Source organism: Canis lupus, chromosome 21, assembly GCF_003254725.2.
Source record: "Canis lupus dingo isolate Sandy chromosome 21, ASM325472v2, whole genome shotgun sequence".
In the NCBI taxonomy this organism is placed as follows: Eukaryota; Metazoa; Chordata; class Mammalia; order Carnivora; family Canidae; genus Canis; species Canis lupus.
In genome coordinates, this window is record NC_064263.1 from 44622688 (window position 1) to 44643256 (window position 20569).

The 20569-nt window shown below is 42.5% G+C and overlaps 1 long non-coding RNA gene across 2 annotated transcripts in view; it reads left to right on the forward strand.

The window, feature by feature from the left end:
* The first annotated feature begins 11802 nt into the window (after nucleotides 1–11802).
* The window catches only part of LOC112667761 (uncharacterized), a 102913-nt gene continuing 94146 nt past the window's right edge, over nucleotides 11803–20569 (forward strand). For both annotated transcript variants that reach the window (XR_003141303.3, XR_003141301.3), the window contains exons 1-2: nucleotides 11803–11953; nucleotides 12987–13152. This is a non-coding gene — a long non-coding RNA (uncharacterized LOC112667761). The remainder of the gene's footprint in view (nucleotides 11954–12986; nucleotides 13153–20569) is intronic.

Here is a 20569-nt window from a genome sequence, read left to right on the forward strand (position 1 = left end):
TGAGTTACCAATAAAGTGTTTCTGTTGTTGGCTTAAGTGTCATAAGTAAAGGAAAAGTAATTAAATTTTACAAAAGAGCCCTGGCAAGGGGCTTTCCGAAGCCTTTGTTCTGGAAAGACTTGCAGCCTCTACCAAGTGCTGGAAATGCCCGAATGTGACCCCACTTCAGGTGCTGCAGTCTGGATAGCCTGGGGCCTGCCGGGTGTAGCTGGGTGTCAGTCGTCAAGCCTCACCTCTGAAAGACGTGTGACCTAGTTGTCAACTTTGGAAAAATTTCTGCTGTGGTCAGAAAATTAAAGCCCTCAACCTCAACTAGCGTGCCAGGCCTCCTTCACCACCCCATTGCCTCTCGATTTTCTGTTTCTTTGTTTTGTTTTGTTCCTTCCTCGCCATCTGGGGTTTTAGAAAAGAAAGTGCTGGGGATGATGCAGGAGAAAGGAGAGCAATTTCCCGGGATTTCCAGGGCCGTGGTGCCACACCTATTGCCTTAATGGAAGCTCGAGGGCTGTTTCCCAGCTACATGAATAAGGAACTCTGTGACCCGGGCTAAGTCTGCGAGAGATGGGATGAAGTACCCTGGAAGGGGTCCTATAGAAATGACTTCACATGGAGGTGTCTGGCTGGCTCTGTAGGGGGAGTGCGTGCCTCTTGATCATGCCCTTGTGAGGTCAAGCCCCATGTTGGGCTTAGAGCTTACTGAAAAAACAGTTAGGGGTGCCTGGGTGGCTCCATGGGTTAAGTGCAGTGTCCTGATGGAGCCCTCTGTCGGGCTCTCTGCTCAGTGAGGAGTCTGCTTGTCCCTCTCCCTCTGCCCCTTCCTCAATTCATGCTTGCTCTCTCTCTTTCTCAAATAAACTTTAAAGATTTTTGTAATAAAATAAGTGTTAAAATCATAAAAAATGAAATATAATGATTTCACTTCAACCATAAGATGCTAGAAAAGTTCACAAAGGCTAGAAGCCCTTCGATATTAAAACTAGCTATCCATGTGACAAGACCACTTAACAAATCTTCGCTGCAGAGGCAGTTTGGTGCAGCGATTCAATTAAGAGCATAAGCTTTGGGGATCCCTGGGTGGCTCAGCGGTTTAGCGCTGCCTTCAGCCCAGGGTGTGATCCTGGAGACCCGGGATTGAGTCCCACGTTGGGCTCCCTGCATGGAGCCTGCTTCTCCCTCTGCCTGTTTCTCTGCCTCTGTGTGTGTGTGTGTGTGTGTGTGTGTGTGTGTGTGTCTCATGAATAAATACTTTTTTTTTTTTTTTAAGAGTATCAGCTTTGACATTGGTGTCGAATGTGAATCCTTTAGCTACTCACTATGTCTGTCACTTTGGGTACTTAACCTTAAGTCTTTAAGACTAAAGTTTCTTCATCTTTCAAATAGGGATTCATTCATGCAACCAAATATTTATTGAGCACCTAGTATGTGCCACTCTTATAGGCATAGGAGACGTCGATAAACAGGCCAGAGGTAGGTCCATCTCTCATGGCCAACAATCTGATGGATAGGTATAGACAATAAACAATAATGAAAAATATACACTAGAATGTAAGCTGGTAAGGACTTAAGAAGTGGTAAATTCTTGAATGTTCATGGTGATGTAGAATCTAAAATCATACATGAACTTGGCATACCATTGCCATAAAAGCCACCGGTCTGGCACTTCGAATGGAGCTTTCATCTGTTCATGATTTTGTCATATCATGCGTTGCATTGATAATTTGGAAAATATTGGTTCACCGAGTCATGTGCATCTCCCCAGTATTGGCATATTGCATGATATAATTTTTTTTTAAATTCACATTTGTTGATATTACCACAACTTTCATCAGAAAAGTCTTCAGCATTTGGAAGCCTTCAGGCTCCTGATGGCACATAGAAATTTTCTGAAATTCTAATTTTCCTGGAAAACTCAAATTTTATTATTGGCAACAAATATTGTCAGTTGTTTTCCTTGAAGTGACAGGCTCACTTTTTTATTTTTTAGAAAATATCTGCCAAACAACCAAGGTTGTTCTTTTGAGTTGAAGTGCTGTTTCATGAAAAACTAGCTAATTCTGTTTCCAGTTCAGTTATACTAGTGCATGTCTTTGAGATAGATAATCATCATACTTTGGTACACATCAAAAGTGCCTTATGAGTACTTCCCATTTTATCACATAAACTATTGAAAGAGCGCATATTGAAGAGTAGAGTTTTAATAAGAATACATTTTACTGCTTCATTAATGATGTTCTTAAGTGACGTTTTTGGTTTTTTTCTTTTCATTTTTTTGTTTCTGTGTCCTGTGACTGCATAGTATGGAAGAGTACAATGACCACTCGTACAGTTTGGTGCCAATGCTTCGATTCATACTAGGACACCAAGGAGCTCATCCACTATTGGTCTTACACCATTAGTGCAAATGTCAATGCAGCAGAGAAAGCACATGACATCTTTGTATTATCCTGAAAATATCATTCTCCTCAGGGAGTCCCTAAAAGGATCTCAGAGATCCCCACAGGACTGCAGAGTACCTTTTGAGAGCAGCCGCTATAAGGAAAATAAGTCAAGAGGAAGAGGTAGAGAGTGACCGGGGCAGGGGTGGGGGCAGACAGCGGCTTTAGCTTGGATAGTCCAGAAAAGCCTCCCTGAGAAGATGAGATTTAAGCTGACACCTGAAGGATGAGAAGGAACCAGCCAAGCAGAGACTTGAAATGAAAAGAATTCAGATGGAGGAAGCAGCTAATTTCAAGAAGCTCCGAGATGGGAAACTCAAAGATAGAAAGGAGGTCATGTTGCTGGGACAAAGGGGCAAAGGGAGATTTCAACAAGATGAGTTTGGCCAGTGGAAATAATTACAATAGCTCAAGTACAGAAGTGGTATTTAAATAAAACAACGCTTGCAGAGTGGTTAGCTTCATGTGTTTTCCCTAATTAGCACCCAAGAAATGGTAGCTGTGTTCCTCAGGCATGTGGTGAATCGAAGTGCTCTATAAACCCCGAGGATGTTTTGCCCTTGCATGCACAGGCCTTGACACATAAAAGAGCAAGATTATGGTCTTCCTTTTTTAGCAAAACAGTGCCAAGGCTGACATGAAACTCACAATATTCTAACATTCAGCTCACAAAATTTACAGTTTCCACAGTTGAGTTAAGGAATATGGTTATTCCTTATCCAAAAGAAAAAATATGGCATCGTTATGTTTCTCGAGGTAAAGGTTTAGCTGAATGAATTTGGAGATATTTGAGATCCCCAAATGCTAGAAACTAGTTGAGGACATAAAAAGAGATATGTTCCAGAAGGAAGAGGGATATTCTCTCGCTTGCTTAGTAGAGATTTTTGTGTGTTACATTATCAGATAATCAGTTCTGCATGGTTGCCTCAGATCCTTACACATTGAATAAGCAGCAAGTAGCCTGTTGGCCATGCTTTGCTCAGCCTCATCTTATGGCAAGATCTGGACCTGATATCATCTCTGTCCATCTGATTATTAATTCATCTAACCATCATTAATTGGTGTCCATTGTGGATTAAAGGTTATTCTAGAAGCTAGCGATACAATGCAAGACATATTTACAAATCAAGGAACTCCCATTCTGGAAGATGAGACATATAAGCAAAGAGAAACCTGTTTTATTTGAGGTGTGAACCTCCCCCATGGTGTGGAAGTTGAGAAGAACGACAATCAAATATTTGCGTGAGAAAGTAGCCTGGAGATCATTAGGAGCTCCTAAAAAAAGCAGACAATTAAGGTGACTCTGAAAGACTCTGTAACAATTACCCAATGCAAAAAAAAAAAAAAATATATATATATATATATAATTTTTTTGAGAGTGAAGTTTTTTTTGTTTGTTTTTATTGAAATTTGATTTGCCAACATATAGTATAACACCCAGTGCTCATCCCATCAAGTGGCCTGCTCAGTGCCCGTCACCCAGTCACCCCATATGGACCAGACAAAGTTTAAACAGGCGGATGACTCTTAAAGGCTGTAACAATAAAGGAGAGAGGCCGGAACTCAGTCCCAACTCAACTCCACTGAAACATAGAGTGGCAGAGGTTTTAAGTGGTGTTTGGGGAAGCGAGGGGAAAAGTACTACAAGGCATTCGGGGCAAGTCCCAGGCCCCCGGTGTTTGCTAATTGGCTTAATTGGAAGGAAGAAAAATCTTCCCACATGTTTATGGCAGGATGTAGTCTTGCAACTTGTAGCAAGGTGCTCACCAAACTTGGGCACCTACTATCCCCCAGAGACTAGGAGAAACAATCAGAACAGTTTTTTTCCAAAGTGATTGTATCATTTTATATTCCCACAAACTATGGGAGTCATAGTTGCTCCACATCCTCACCAGCACTTAGTACAGTCATTCCTTTAGGTTTTGGTGTCTTTTGTGGGTGCATAATGGCGTCTCATTGTTGGTTAGTTTGCATTTCCCTAATGAACAATTCCTTCCTGTGCCTATGGGCCTCCCTTGTGGTCTATCTATTCAAAGGCCTGTCTATCCCTCCACTGTTTTTTTTTTTTTTTCTATCATCCTTGATATCAGTCCCCTGGCAGGTAAGTATCTTGGGAAAACCCTCTACTAGACAAGATGGGCTTTCGTTAATACATCACTTCATAAAATCACTATATATATTTTTTAAAGATTTTATTTATTTGAGAGAGAGAAAGAGTGCACAGTGGGGGAGGGAGAGAAGGAGGCTCCCCACTGAGCAGGGAGTCCCTTTGCACGGCTCTATCCCAGGACCCCAGGATCATAACCTGAGCCAAAGGCAGATGCTTAACTGACTGAGCCTCCTAGGTGCCCCTAAAGTACTATCTTCTACTAGGAGATCAGTTAACAAGGACATATCACAGGTTTGAAGATAGACTTTGAAGCAGTTTTTTTTAAAAAAAAAAAAAAAAAAAACATTACTACTTTCCCTCTGAAGTCTAGAGTGGTTTTATGGCGCAGGGTAAGTTAGCTTACACCCTGTAGCCCTGGATATACCCTACTGGACCCACATTTGCAGACACATAGTTTCTCAGTTGTTAATTGAAATTGACATCTCTTTTCCCAGTCAGGTCAAGACTTTAGGCTGTTATTTGTCATTACTTTTTATAGGTTCTGTATTCTTACATATTCCTATCACTTGTTTATTTCTTCTAGCTCCTATTTCTAAAGCAGCACAGAAACTTCCAGCCAAAGTTTCTGGAAAAATTATTTATGTCAGGAGAAATGCCAAACATCCCCATAGGTATACATTACAAAAAAATAAAAATATACTCTCTCTCTCAATCTTACCTTGATCATTGCCGCCTTACTCCAGTAATGAAAGCACATTCTGGAAAAATGATTCCATTTCTCTGTGTTAGAAATGTAAGAAATATAAAGAGTTCTTTCTTTATCCTCTCAATCAGTTTTATAGGTGTAATTTTCCCTCCAATTCTCTTTCCTAGCTACAGGAAAATGTTCTGTTTGAGAAAACTATCTTTGCTCATCTCACATATTTAGACCCTTTATGAAATAAGTGGGTTCAGGAGGAGATCTCGTTAGTAACATGGATACTGCTCATTTTTGTTTGTGTTGAGACCTGAAGACTATCTCTCCCATTTCTTCCATTTCTATCAGCAGAACCTGTCGTTTCTCAATAGTTATTTTGCTTCTTCAGCATATATCAAAAGAGAAAATTGTATAGGAAGAAAAAAAGCATAGCTTCCTCATTCTCACATATTTTTAAGAATTGGGAACTTATCAGTTCCTTGATTAAACCTAAAAAGACAGGAAACTCTTTGGTCTCTTCAGTTACCTTTCTTGGCACTCTAGTGAAGTGATTCACACCTTGGCCCTCCCACCAATTGGAAATCAATACACTGGCTAATGGAGCCCCAGTTTAAGCAACTGACTTAGAGAATTGTACTTAGAAAACTGTTAAAATATGGGACACGAGTCCTACCTTACTGGAGTTGTTGGTCTGAAACTGAAGTATTCAAAAACTTTGAATTTCATAAAAAGTATTGTGGAATTTTGGAGTAAAAGATAGAAGACTCTAACCAGGTATGTACTTGCCTGAAGCTACGGGATAGACAGGCTTGGAGAGATTGTTAAGACTTTATTCACTTGGGCTCAGTTGAGACATTAGTACAAAGTCTCTGGAGCCTCTTGGGGTTCCTCATTGTTCAGAGTCCATGTACTTTTTTTCTCTCAAACTGAGACTCTCTCTAATTGTTTCCAAACTCTATCAAAAGTCTACTGTAGGAACATAATACAGAAAGTTCATGCACTCTCTAAAATAAAAAAAAGGACTTGGTAGATTAGAGACCTCATTTGTTCATTGATTAAATATTTATTGTGTCCCTATAATGTTCCATATGTCCCTGCTCATTGCTGGAGCACACATCTCATGTCTACTGAAAAGTCATAAATATACAAGGTTAGTTAACGGTTTTCTGGATATTAGATATAGAAATGTGCAGAGAGAACTATGGGCACTCACAGAAGATTGACCAATATGCGTGAGTGTGTTGGGGTGCGTGTATGTGTGTGTTACATGGGGTATCAGTAGTAGTTGGGGAAGTTTCCTGGAAAACTTGATATTATCAGATAAATTTTGAAAGGATGGGTAGCAGTTAGCCCGATGAGTAGTGTAGAAGGGGTCTTTATGGTAAGAGGGATGGCATTTGCAATGACGGAGAGACTCGCGAGAATATGGAATACTTAAAGATCAATATCTTAGTCTGATTGGAGTTTAAGTTTCAGTGGAAAAGAATGGAGAGGGATGAAGCTGGAGATGTTTGCCAAATCACGAAAGTTGCAAGATGCTGTGCTAAGGAGTAATGGGTGGACTTTCAAAGAGCAGGGAAATGTCATGATGTTGAGACCTGAGGTTGAGAAATATTTTGGCAGGGAAATGCATGGATCTACAAGTGGCACAATAGGGACAATAAGAGGAAATATTTGATGAGTATTCAGCATGCACTAACATTATTATAATTTTGTGTGTTGATTAGTATTGGTATTCCAGATGAAGAAGCGAAGGAACAGAACACTAAAGTAACTTGCCTCGGTCCACTCAGATAATAAATGGCAGAACAAGAATTCAAACTCATCAGGCTGGCTGTCCAAGCCCTTGCCACTATGTTAGCTTACCCTTCAATAATCACTAACATTTATTGAGAGCTGTCCCTATGCCAGGCAGCAGTCTAAACACGTCATATGAGTCTCCTAAGGCATTTAGAACTACGTTCTGAGGCATGTATTCTTATTATCTTTGTTTTATAGATGATATAACTACAAGGAGAGAGATTAAATGATTTATGCAATATAGCCCAGGGAGTAAGTATTCAGAGCTGGAATTCAAATGATTTGAGATTAGAAATAAGTCTGAAACATCAACCGGAGCTCTCCACCCCTGTGTTGTGTGGATATAGATTGTTGATGAGAGTTGAAATAATCCAAGCAGAAACCACGGTGGCCTGAAAGTAAGAGTGACAACGGAGGGACAGGATATAGATCCAAGGCACAGTAAGGAAGGAGATTTTATAGGATTTTCAATGTTTGTTGAAAGAATGGTGGGGAGTGAGGACAAGAAATTAAGGATGACCTGAGTGATGGTAGCACCAATAATTAAAGTGGAAAATAACAGGAGAAAAACATATTTTGTAAGAAAGTTTATAAGTTCGGTTTTGGACATTTTGACTTTCACATGCTTGTGGGACAAACGGAGATGATCAATGATGAGTCAAGGTTTGAGATACGTCTAGGAATGTGCCTTTGGGAACTATAGAAGTAGAGAAAGGTAGTTATTGATATGGATTTAAGTGTGGTTTTTAAGGGAGAGTGGGAAATCTGAAAAGAGATACATGCCAAGGATGGAACCCTGAGAAACACCCACACTGAGAACATTGGCGTTCCAATCAATTTTTAGCTGGGGAAAAAGTTGTGTAGTAAGTGCAATAAAATTGTATAAAGAATCAATTTATAAGAGAGATCAAGACAGAACTTCTCTGGTTGAGTGGTTCTGACAGTGGCAGAGAAGGGGGCTGTGCGTGGAGGCTGGAGGCTGCGAGCGAGGACCGCGGTGGTAGGAGAGGGAGCGGTGGGTAGTCAGTGAAGCCTATCAGTCAAGTGTCTGTATTAGTTCTCTATTGCTGCGTAACAAGTTACCCCCCAATTTCACAGCATAAAACAATAAACATCTGTTACCTCAGTGTCTCTGGGTCAGGAATCTGGAGAGGCTTAGCTGGGTGCCTCTGGCTCAAGGGTCTCTCAGGTTGTTGGCGACCAAGTTGCTGGTCATGCCTGTGGTCTCACCTGAAGGCTTGACCAAAAGAATGTTTTCTTTCAAGTTCACGCGCCTGGGTTTGGGCAGACCACTGTCTGTCTCTCATCACATGGGCCGTCTCTTAGGGTTCACTCATGACCCCGCAGCCAGCTCTTCCGGGTTGAGGAATCCAAGAAAGAGCAAGAGAGGACTCTTTCAAGATGGAAGCCATGGTCTTTTTTGTTTTTTTTTAAGATTTTATTTATTTACTTGAGAGAGCACAAGACAGAGTACAAGCAGGGAGGAGGGGTGGAAGGAGAGGGAGAAGCAGACCTCCTACTGTTTAGGGAGCCTGAAGTGGGGGCTGGATCCCAGGACCCCTGGATCATGACCTGAGCCGAAGGCAGATGCTTCAGGCAGGCACCCCAGCACAATCTTTTTATAGCCTAATCTCAAAGACACGTCACATGTCATCTGCAGCATTCCATTCACTAGAAATGAGTGAGTAAATCCAGTCTGCACTTGAGAGGAAGAGATCATACAAGGATAAATACCATGAGGAACAAGCCACAGGGTTTCATCTTTGAGGCTGCCTATCAAAATTCTTATTACCATCCCATCCCCTTACAACGTGATCATAATGCCCTATTTGAAAATCGCTGATTTAAATTCTAGGCAGAGAAATCAAAAGAGAAACTGGGACATGAGAAACTATAGAGGTAAGAAAGAAACAGGAATGGGGAGAATGTCCTCCAAACCACCAAAACAAAACCAGGATGCTTCAAGAAGGAAGGAGAGGTCAAGATTGTCAAATACGATGTTGGTATCAGAAGCCACGCTCAGATCTATCACTGGCAACACAGGCAGGGGCAATTGCAGTGCATCGTTGTCCAGATTCCTGTGGATAAAAGCGTAGAGTCAAGGAACAAAAAGAGTGAGAAGAAGTGACTTTAAAAAAAAAGGGTATTGTAAAAGGAGGAGAGTGGTTGCTAATTAAAGATGATCTATGCCTAAAGAAGACCTTTTTTTTATGAGTGGGAAATATCAGAAAGGGAGACAGAACATGAGAGACTCCTAACTCTGGGAAACGAACTAGGGGTGGTGGAAGGGGAGGAGGGCGGGGGGTGGGGGTGACTGGGTGACGGGCACTGAGCGGGGCACTTGACGGGATGAGCACTGGGTGTTATTCTATATGTTGGCAAATTGAACACCAATAAAAAAATAAATTTATTTGTAAAAAAAATACTTTTTTTTTTAATGAAGATGCAACTTATGAAACACTCTATGGTGATTATCTGGCCGTGCAGTATCAGTAGCAAAGAAGGAAATAAGGCGATCTGGGGCACGGTGCCCTCCTGCTTCATCCCAGGGCCCAAGGGCTCTGCAGCCTCCCGCCAGAGTCACGGAGGAGCAGAGCACTGAGGCCCTGACTCAGACTGATCTGGAGATAAAGACGACTAATGAGTCCAAAGAGAAATGCAAGAGTGTTTTCCAACATTTAGTCTCCCCCTCTGATAATTTATGGCAACGTTCTGAGGCACTGCATTGTTGTTCTTTTTTTTTTTTTTTTGCATTGTTGTTCTGTAGTAGGGTGTTCATTCTGCATATTTGGATTTTTCGAGACTTGTTAGGGAGGTATGAGGCACATCCTGATGCACCAAATACAATTCAGATTCCTAAGTAAGTGCTGGGAAGAACATTTCTTTAACCATGCTTCCAACCGAGCTTGTTGCCTCCGTTCTTCATCTTCTGCTGTAATAAGAACTCTTCTCCTTAATTTGCTTGGCTTAAGGACGTACCATCTTAGAGAGGCAGCTCTACTGCAGTGGCGGAAGTCACAGACTCTGAAGTTCGACTCCCTGCTTCATTTTCCATCTCTCACAATGATGCGCTGCGTGCCCAGGTCCTTGGGCAAGGCACTTAAGCTCTCTGTGCCTCAGTTTTAAGACTTGCCAAGTGGCAAACAGTTTACCACCTGCAATGTGGTGAAATCTTTCTCGCTGGGGCTATTATGAGCATTAACGAAGTACCTGCAGCTTGAAGGATGCCTGGCTTGGAGGCAACACTCAACAAATATTTGGTGTTGTTATCGTTGGCAACAGTGTCGCTATCAACCTTTCCTGGAAACCTGCAGTGATGTCATCGGTCCTCTTTCTTCATCCTTCCAAATTTGCCTGGCTATTCAGTCTATGGTACTTTTAAAATAGCTGTTGAACTTGTCTTTATTAGGAAGCTTTTAGCTAGAAAGGTTAGATAACAAAGCTTGCCTACTTGGAGCTGTGACACATTATCCTACCTTCGCCTCAAAAATGGTAAATCACATCGATTACTGTATCCGGTTGAATAGTATTCCCTAAACTTCACGTCCATTGGGAACCTCAAAATGTGATCTTATTTGGAAATACTTTTTTTTTTTTTTGCAGATGTAATTAGTCAGGGAGAGGTCTTACTGGATTAAGGGGGCCCTAATCCAATGACTGGCGTCCTTATTTTTTTTTATTTTTATTTTTTAATTTAACTTAATTTTTTTTTTGACTGGCATCCTTATAAGAAAAAGAAGCAGAGAAACCAGAGACTCAGAGAGAAGACAGCCATGAAAAATGGGAGTGATCCGGATACAAGCCAAGGAATGCCAAGAACTGCCAGCTAGGAGGAAGCAAGGCCGGATTCTTTCCTAGAGCCCTCAGAGAGATAGATCCTGGCCCTGCCAATACCTTAAATTTGGATGCCGGTCTCTGGAACTGCGAGAGAATAAGTTCCTGTGATTAGAGTTAACCACTTGGTGCTGACTTGTTACAGAAGCCCTCGGAAACGAAGATAGTTAGTAGTAGACGTTTCCAAACACCTTAACTTAACATAGCACGCAGTGATCTGACATTCTGTGCCCTGGCCAGACTCTTCTATGGGCAGCCTTTCCGCCCAGCAGCCAGGCTGGTTGCTCAGCTCAGCAGGCCCGCACTCCATTCCCCATCCCCAGGGGATGGGTTGCATCCCATGCACGCAACCAGGGCTCTTGCTTGGAGGCTCGCATCAGCGGTGCTCTCTGTATTCCATAGTATGTGGCTGTTACCTCTATCACATAGTTTTTTTTTTTTTTATTAAGTTTTACATTTTAATTCTAGCATAGGTAACATACGGTGTCGTATTAGTTTCAGGTGTGCAGTTCTACACATTAGTTGGTGCTCATCATACGTGTACTCTTTAGTCCTCATTACCTATTTCACCCACTCCCCCACCCACGCCCCTCTTCTAGCCCATATTTTATGTCTTTGGGTTTTGTGTTATAGATATGTGTTGATAGGCCTGCCTCTTTTTGTCAGGCTGGAAGTCTCTGTAAATTAGGATATGTGTCTTTTTCATCTCTGTGTCTGAGTCAGTAACGAGCACAGTGTTCTGCTTATCAACATTTATAATGTGTCTGTTAAATGAATATAGGAGTGAGACGGTGACTGATTTGCAGGCAGTGCTCTGGCTTCCGATTTGCTGGCAGACATCCCTCTTCCTTGGTCAATCAATGGTGGTGAATCCAGAAATCCCTCCATCCATGCTTTTTTTTTTTTTTTTCTTTTTTTTTAGGTTCATGTGTTTTTCATGGTTCTTGTGACCTCTGCAGAAGCCCCAGCTCTGGAAAGAAAGGAGCTGTTAAATCCAGAACATTTTCCTTAGAATGTATTTATCAAATCAGAGATGAAAAGAAAATGAAGGAACTGGGCCACAAGGAAGAAAAGAAGGTAAGATGACAAGATGACAGTACAGGTTTTTTTGTTTTTTTGTTTTTTTGTTTTTTCCTGCGGGATGAACTTCTTCATGGGGTTTAGACAACCGAGGAGCCAGGAAACAGGCTCCAATCAGATTTTTTTTAAATCACATTTTTAGGGCAGCCCTGGTGGCTCAGCGGTTTAGCACTGCCTTCAGCCCAGGGTGTGATCCTGGAGACCTGGGATCGAGTCCCACGTCGGGCTCCCTGCATGGAGCTTGCTTCTCCCTCTGCCTGGGTCTCTGCCCCCCTCTCTCTCTCATGAATGAATAAATAAATAAAATCTTAAATAAATAAATAAATCACTTTTTTATGCGGGAGGCAGACGACGAATGATGCTTAGTCATTGCGTAGTTGCTGCTGCGTGACAAGCAGCCCCTTTCATGAGTAAGGACATCCTATATCTGAAGGGCTGGGGTTATGCAAATGAGTGACAGGTGGAGGAGGGTCCTCTGGTGTCCAGGTGTGGTCTACGCCCCAGTGCATTTGAGTTGGGACCTCCCTCTGTACTGCAGTCCCCTGAGGGAGCTGTTACAGTAGCTTTAAATTCATGTTTTCCCAAGTCCTGTCTATTCTAATTGCACCTCCTGCTCTGGGGGGAAGGGGCACTCCAGCGGGGTCCTGCAATTATTTGGAGGTTTGCTGAGGCAGAGGGTTCCCGAGCTGAGCTGAGCTGAGCTGCTCCTGCTCCCGCAGCTGGCTGGGGGAGCGGCGGGGCTCTCTGTTCTCCATGGGGGTGAGCAGTGCAGCAGGAGGCTTTCTGTAGAGGCTCTTTGACTAAAAAACCAGAGGCCTGTCTGCCCTCGCCATTATGTCTGGAACCCTCAAGGCAGTATTTGGAATTCATGCTCCCCACCTGTGTCTACCAATACTCTCCCTGGGGCAGGATGCAAAATTATTCACATGCCAGTGTTCTGGCCTAGACCAAAATGTTATTATGGTTAAAAATTATTTATGTTCCAATTACACTTCATTACTTTTTAACTAAAGATCTCATTTCACTCCAGTGAAGAATCCAATACAATCTGGGTCATTTCAAACCAGCCACAGAGAACCTGCATTTGGGGGACATATTTCAAGGAAGACACAGCCCACCATTTAGAATCCTCCCGAATCTATGAGACAAAGTGCTTCGGTGAAGCTCAGAGACTCAGTTTGGAGTTGCTACCAAAGGTAATTTTTTAAAAAAATTATTAGAGCTTTTGTTAATTTCTGGCAATATCCATATTCAGGAAGCGGTTTACTTTTTTAGTGTTTTTGTTGTTGTTGTTTGCTTTTGGTTTTTGTTGTTTGTTTTTGTTTTGAAACAGGTTTTACTCCTTCCTTTGATACTGTGATTAAATCCAAATAATGTTTCGGTAGACCTTTGCTCCCACAGTGTCTAAGCTATCAGCCTGACTTCTGTGATTCTGTTAGAGAGAAAGAAATTCTACTAGGGCTTCTCCTCTCCCACAGTCAAAATAAATTGTTTCAAAGGAGAGAGATGTCTTGGACGGCTTAACAACAGCCTCAGTGAATTAGTTTCCCCCTCATCTCAGACTGAAATCTCATTTTTTGGCTAAAGCTTTCCCCAAGGAAAAGGAGTACAACATGTCCTTGAGGTTCTCACTGCCAGGGTTTAGCAAGAGAACTGATCTCTTTTTTTTTTTTCCTTTTCTTTTCTTTTTTATTTTTTTCTCCCCCCCACACACACCCCCCTTTCCCCCACAGCAGTCTACAGAGTCCTGGTTGAGAAGATCCACCTGAGAAATTATTTTCCCTCACATTTCTTAAAAGTGTTACTTACCTCTAGCTTTTGTCTTGGTTGGGAAATCTTTAGAGCTTTTCTTAGGGGTGTTTTTTGTTTGTTTGTTTTAATTTTCTGTGGGAAAATGTAGTTTCTGTGGGTAACTTTGTGTTGATTTTCATTTGTGTGGCCAGGTGGGGATGGGCGCTTCCAGCAGGGTTAGCTTTGTAAAGACCCAGTGAAAGGCCAGAACATCGCAAACGTTTGATCCACTGGTGAAGCTACCCCAGTTTCCCAGGTCCACGATGGACCGTGGCCATCTGTCCCCCCCTCCCCCATGGCTGCATCCAGATATGACTGAATGTGACCTTGGAGAAGACCTTTATCTCTTAGGGCTTTGTTCCCTATTTTTTAAACCGCAGACATTGGACCAGAAGTTCTTTCCCTAATTGCTCTGTGGAACACTGTGCTCTTCGTTCGACAAGGCAGTCGGGGCCCCGCACAATACACAAAAACTAAACTAAAATAAAGTAAAAACTTCTGTGGTCAAATACGCGTGAGAAAGTTTTCCAATATATGCCTGCCTTGAAGATTCATATTTTCTATTATTGAACATTTCTGTGCTACAGAAACCTGTATAAATCTGCGTCCTTCAAACACCACTGGCCTTTGCGTCAGTCAGTGTAGACCAGGTTATGCGGATAGAAAAAATACAACCAAATTTCATAGGCTTACAATAGGAAAGTCTCTCTCTCTCTCTCTCTCTCTCTCTCTCTCTCTCTCTCTCTTCCCCCCCCCTCCCCATACTCTCACTTCTCACTCTCTCATCACATTTGTAGTGTGGTTTAATGGGACTCATGTTCATAGTCACTCAGGGACACCAGCCGATGGAGTAGACATCATCATGAAAATTGCAGATCATTTTGGCAGAAAGAAATGAGGAAGTTTAGGAGGGTCTCAAACCAGCTATTAAATGTTACAGCCCAAATACGACACATCTGATTCCCACTCAAAATTCATTGGCCAGAACTAGTCACACGACCCTAGTCAACTATCTGGAAGGTAGAAACTGCACAGAGGAAAGGAAAGCTGGATTATAGTGAGCAGAACTAATGACTACTCTGACTTTGGAATCCTTTCTTAGTGCAAAAGCTATAACTTAGAAAAACATTCTGGAAAATTCTGTAGTGAATGCATTTTTCTAAGAGCCCTTCCAGTTCTGAGAGTCTTTGATTCTATAATGCAGTTGCAGAAAACCTCTCCTTTTTTCTAGTTCGTATGTGTGCTTCTCTGGGAGAAAATACCTTATTTCTTTTTCTTTGTTTATTGGGATAAAATACATATAACACACAAGAAATACCTTTATTTTATAAGCTAAACCTTTAAAAGATGAAATTTTAAGTCGACTGTAGGATCTTTTAGGATAGCTGGTCATGGCGTATCTTCCCTCCAATCACTGAACATTTATATTTTGAATACAATTGCATACCCTTAGATTATTATTATTATTATTTAGATTTTATTTATTTATTCATGAGAGACACAGAGAGAGAGAGAGAGAGAGAGAGGCAGAGACACAGGCAGAGGGAGAAGCAGGCTCCATACAGGGAGCCTGTGTGGGACCAGATCCCAGGATCCTGGGATCACGACCTGAGCCAAAAGCATATCCTCAACCACTGAGCCCCCCCAGGTACCCCAACATACCCCAACATACCCTTCGATTAAAAGGGAAACTGAGGTCTTCCTGCAACTAAATCCTGCTGAAAACAGAATCTGGACACTCACCTCTTGGAGGAGGGGTCAGTGCGTATTTGTGAGCGCTTTGGTTGGACCCATTTTCTGTTCACTTTCTGCTGCCTGTTAAAGTCCCAAGCATGGGAAGGGAAAGAATTCACGTTCCAGAAACGCTATAGCGTTTCTGGAATATATATATATAATACATATTCAGTTAATCTGAATGCTCCCTGCAGTTGCTGGGGCTGGAAATGAGATAATGTTCCCACCATTCCTCACCCACCTGTGTTTCCTGCTCTCCACCTATGCCTCATGACTTTTTTTTTTTTTTGCCTTAATGCTCTTTGTCTTCTAAGGAAATCCTAAGACTACAGTCTTGCAGCAAGGAGAGGCTTGCCTTGAGCATGGTGTAATTCTCTTTAGGGACTGGGGGGTACGATTTATAATGTTTGGGTGAGCTGCTGACTTGTCACCAATAAGGGAGGTTCAATCTATCCACAGTTCATTCTGACCGACTGTCTGGTGGGGACCCCAGTGGCCAGGGTGCTATTTAATTTGTCACAGAGCAGCCGGCGGCTGTGATAAATTCATAACCTTCTACTTCCCTTCCCTCCATGTACACACGATTTGCTGATGGGTTTATATACCGCTCTGAGGACGGAGGCAGATTTATAAACATTTTGTGATGCAAAAAGGAGCTGAGCACAGAACGGTGCACAGTCACGGCTTGTGAATTGCTAATAGACCACGAGTCTGGCTTAAATATACATCACATCCTGCGACATTAATCAATTCCTAGAGCTGAACCAACGCAGGGCTTGTCCTTCGGGGACACAAAATGCCTATTTTGAAGAAAGGAATTCTAATAAGGAGCGCAGAGGCATTCTAGACCTTGAGGCTCTTAGCAGCAGCACATCTTTTGTTTCATTTTTGAATGAAAAGCATTTACAAGAAGACACTTGTGTTGGATTCAGTCTGACTTTTTTGAAAAGGATAAATATAGTGGCTTTGCATCTATATGAAATATCCAATTGTTTGGCAACTTACGGGTTCCCAAATCTTCGGCCCTTGGACGGCATAAAAAAAAAAAAAAAACTAATATGTAAAATCTCTCCAAGGCTAAGCCCATCATGAAAAATTAATGGATTTACGAGTGGGAGAAAACAGAATCTTTTTTTTTTTTTTTTTCCTCTCTGCTTCACTGTCATATACTGTTAAAACCTGGATGGTTTCTTTTCCTTTGCCTGGAACTCCTAAGGCATAAGATCCTCTCATTATCTGTGTAATTAAAATACGTGTGAAGCCCTTGGCGATGCCACACCTACGTGCACAACACCTTCAAAGTGCTTTGACATATATCCTTTGGCGATGTGACCAGCATCACATGAGACATTTTAGGTCTCATCACATGAGACCATCTTCCGCATTGGAAAGACCTGATGCCTGAGATTTAACTTAAATGACCAGTCAAGGATATTTAGCTAGAAAATGATTGGATTGGGACTGAAAATCAGATCCTCAGGTTACGAGTCCAGGGCTTTCCAGGACTGTGGTAACTATTCTTACAATCAGTTCTCTGGTTAAGCGCTTTAGTTATCATTTGTTTATGAAGCAACTCCTTAGGCTGAAAGAAAGTAGGAAACCCCTCCATAAGAATATGTTGCAAAAAAAGGAAAATGCATCCGTAAAGGAAACAATTTGTTATAGGGCATATCCCATACCTAGAGGGTGTGATGACTTTCAAAGTGACCTTTTGTGTCTTTGTTCCCAGAGCCAACATTCTGGACAGATGGGCCGGGACCTTGGGTTGCAATGGTCAGGATTTCTCTATGAAACCACTCCTCCAGGGGAACACTCCTCCCTACCTCGAGATGCTTTCTTTTATGTGGGAGGCACTCGGGGCGTATATACCCTCCCCTGGTCTGCCTCTTGCTGACTCTGACCTGGAGGAGGAAGAGTGATCTGATTAATACACTTGTGACGAATGAATGAGGCATCAGCAGACTCAGCTCAGCCGCCCTGGTCCAGGTCTTGATGTGGTCTTTCTGCGGGGCTCCTCCGGGCGTTGGCTCTGCCCCCCTGTGGGGCAGGAGGAGGCCGGCCCCTACGCCGTGGGGCTGAACCTGGGCGGACAGCCTGCCTAATTCTCTGTGCACACACGGGCTGGCCCAGCCCAACTTTTATCTGTCAAAATGTCATGCTTGGACATCCATCTGCCGCTCCTTGGCTTTGTTCTTCTTTATTTGTTCGGACCCTAAGGTGATTACAGAGGTGCCATTTACTGAGTGTGCTTGAAGATTTCAATAGCCTTGATCCCTGTTTTTTTTTTTTTTTTTTTTTTTAATTTTTATCTGTTGAACTACATGTTTGTTTTGAACTTTGGAGCAATTGATGGAATAATGGGCTCCTAAAGCCTGAAATATAGTTAATAATAATAATAATAATAGCAATAGTAATAGCAATGGTTGCAGCTGACAGTGTCTGATACTATGCCAAATGCTGTACCTGCTTTATCTCATTTAACCCTCATTGCAATATTTTTGATGAACTTCTAAATTATCTTTAGCTTCGAGATAGACGATTGAGGTGTGGGTCCAGTATCTTTGAATGGGAGTAGCTCCTTTTATTGACACAGGAGGATAAAAACTGTACTTGTCTAAGAGCAGCAAAGGATGCTTGGAGAGGGGAAAGGATTCAGGGCAACGTCTCCAAGGTCCTTCTGTGGGACTGAAGTGTGTCAGCCCCAGAGAAGGATCTCTGGGACTGACACAAGCTCCTAGTCAAGCTGCTAGGAGGCTCCGACTGCCAGCCCTCAGGTGGGAGGCTGGCCCCTTTGGGGGACCAGCAGCGGAAGTCAGGCAGTTTAGGCAGCAGGCTGCTGCTCCTTGCTCTACACAGCAGAAAGCCATGGAAGGCTTTTGCACAAAGCTCTGAGACCATTATTCTCCACCCCATGGCAGATCATGCCAAGCCCATTCTTCCCCTCTTTCAGGTTCAGACCCACGTCTCTTTATTCATTCTTTTGTTCATTCATTTATTTGTTCATGCTCCTTCCTTCCTCCCCTCCCTGCCCCCTCTTTACCTCTCATCTATTATTTATTTGATTAATATCTTGCTGACATTTGTTCTTTGCCTGTTAGTGAAGCCGTCATCCGGATCATTGAGTCTTTCCCCCTTCTGCTCTGACTCGGTCAACAACTGCAGTTTTATTCCCTAGTAAATTAAACCCCGGCCATTATTGGCAGGAAAGCAGCTCTTAAATGGCAGTGTGAGTTATTTCATGGTGGGGCTCCCCCCGACTCCAGCCCCCACGTTGATGAGATAATTGGAAATAAATCTGAGACCATAAAAGATAGAGGGGGTGAAAAAGACACTGAGATAATTTTGCAGCTGACTCTATGGGAATCTCTTAGAACTTTTAACCATCCTGGGTAAATAAACTGAAAAAATGGCCAAATTCCCAAATAAACTTCTTATATTTTAAAAACTATGCTTCTGGGCTGATGGTGTTTGAGAATGAAGTACAACTCACATGGTAAAATACTGTAGACTTTATTGACCTGTCACAATTGGTCCTGATTCAGAAGTAGCACATTCTTAATTATTTGACAATGTCAGAGATTGACATGTTCTGCATAATTCAAAATTCTATTTCCTGAAGCATTACCAAATATTCTATGTACAGATCATCGATTTAAAAGAAGAAGGAAGCTTTGTTAAGATTTACACTGGGGGCGCCTGGGTGGCTCAGTCGGTTAAGTGCCCAACTCCTAATTTCGGCTCAGGTAGTGATCTCAGGGTTGTGACCTTGAGCCCCATGTCTGGCTCCACGCTGGGCATGAGGTCCCCTTGGGGTTCTCTCTCTCTCCCTCTCCCTCCGCCCCTCTTCCCCCTCCCTCGCCCCACTCACATGCACATGCTCTCTCTTTTTTTTACTCTTTGAAAAAAAAGATTTCTACTGAGGAAAAAAATTTTTTTGATGTTTCAAAATTATTCAGCTGGTTTGGAATCCCAGTAGTACCACATCCCTGGGAGTATCTTGAAACTTTGAGGCCTCGTTGACCTCATCTGTAAAGTGGGAACTAGAGTAATCCCTAAACTCATAGAGTTAGGGGGCAGGGTAATATGCCTAGAGTACTTTCTAGCATATTAAGTGTCGTAGATTTAAAATATGTTTTTTGTTTTGGTTTGGTTTTTTAATTAATTAATTAATTAAGTAAGTAAGTAAGTAAGTAATTTTTATTCGAGTTCAGTTTGCCAACATATAGCATACCACCCAGTGGTCATCCCGCCAAGTGCCCCCCTCATTGCCCATCACCCAGTCACCCCCACCCCCTGCCCACCTCCCCTTCCACTACCACTTGTTCATGTCCCAGAGTTAGGAATCTCTCATGTTTTGTCACCCTCACTGATATTTTCACTCATTTTCTCTCCTTTCCCCTTTATTCCCCTTCACTAATTTTTATATTCCCCGAATGAATGAGGCCATATAATGTTTGTCCTTCTCCGACTGACCTACATCACTCAGCATAAGACGCTCCAGTTCCATCCATGTCGAACCAAATGGTGGGTATTTGTCCTTTCTGACAGCTGAGCAATATCCCACTGTATACACAGTCCACAGCTTCTTTATCCATCATCTGTCAATGGACACCGAGGCTCCTTCCACAGTTTGGCTATTGTGGACGTTGCTGCTATAAACATTGGGGTGCAGGTGTCCTGCCGTTTCACTGCATCTGCATCTTTGGGGTAAATCCCCAGCAGTGCAATTGCTGGGTCGTAGGGCAGGTCTATTTTTAACTCTTTGAGGAACCTCCACACAGTTTTCCAGAGTGGCTGCACCAGGTCACATTCCCACCAACAATGCAGAGGGTTCCCCTTTCTCCACATCCTCTCCAACACTGTGGTTTCCTGTCTTGTTAATTTTTGCCATTCTCACTGGTGTGAGGTGGGATCTCATTGTGGATTTAAAATATGTTTACGGAGTTTTTAATACTCCTCCCTTCAAGAGGTAGAGCTCAACTCCACGCCCTTGACAGCTGGCTGGACTTAGTGACTTACCCCCAGTGAATAGATCACAGAGAAAATGATGATGTATCATCTCCCTGATGCTCGGCATGATGTCTTAGT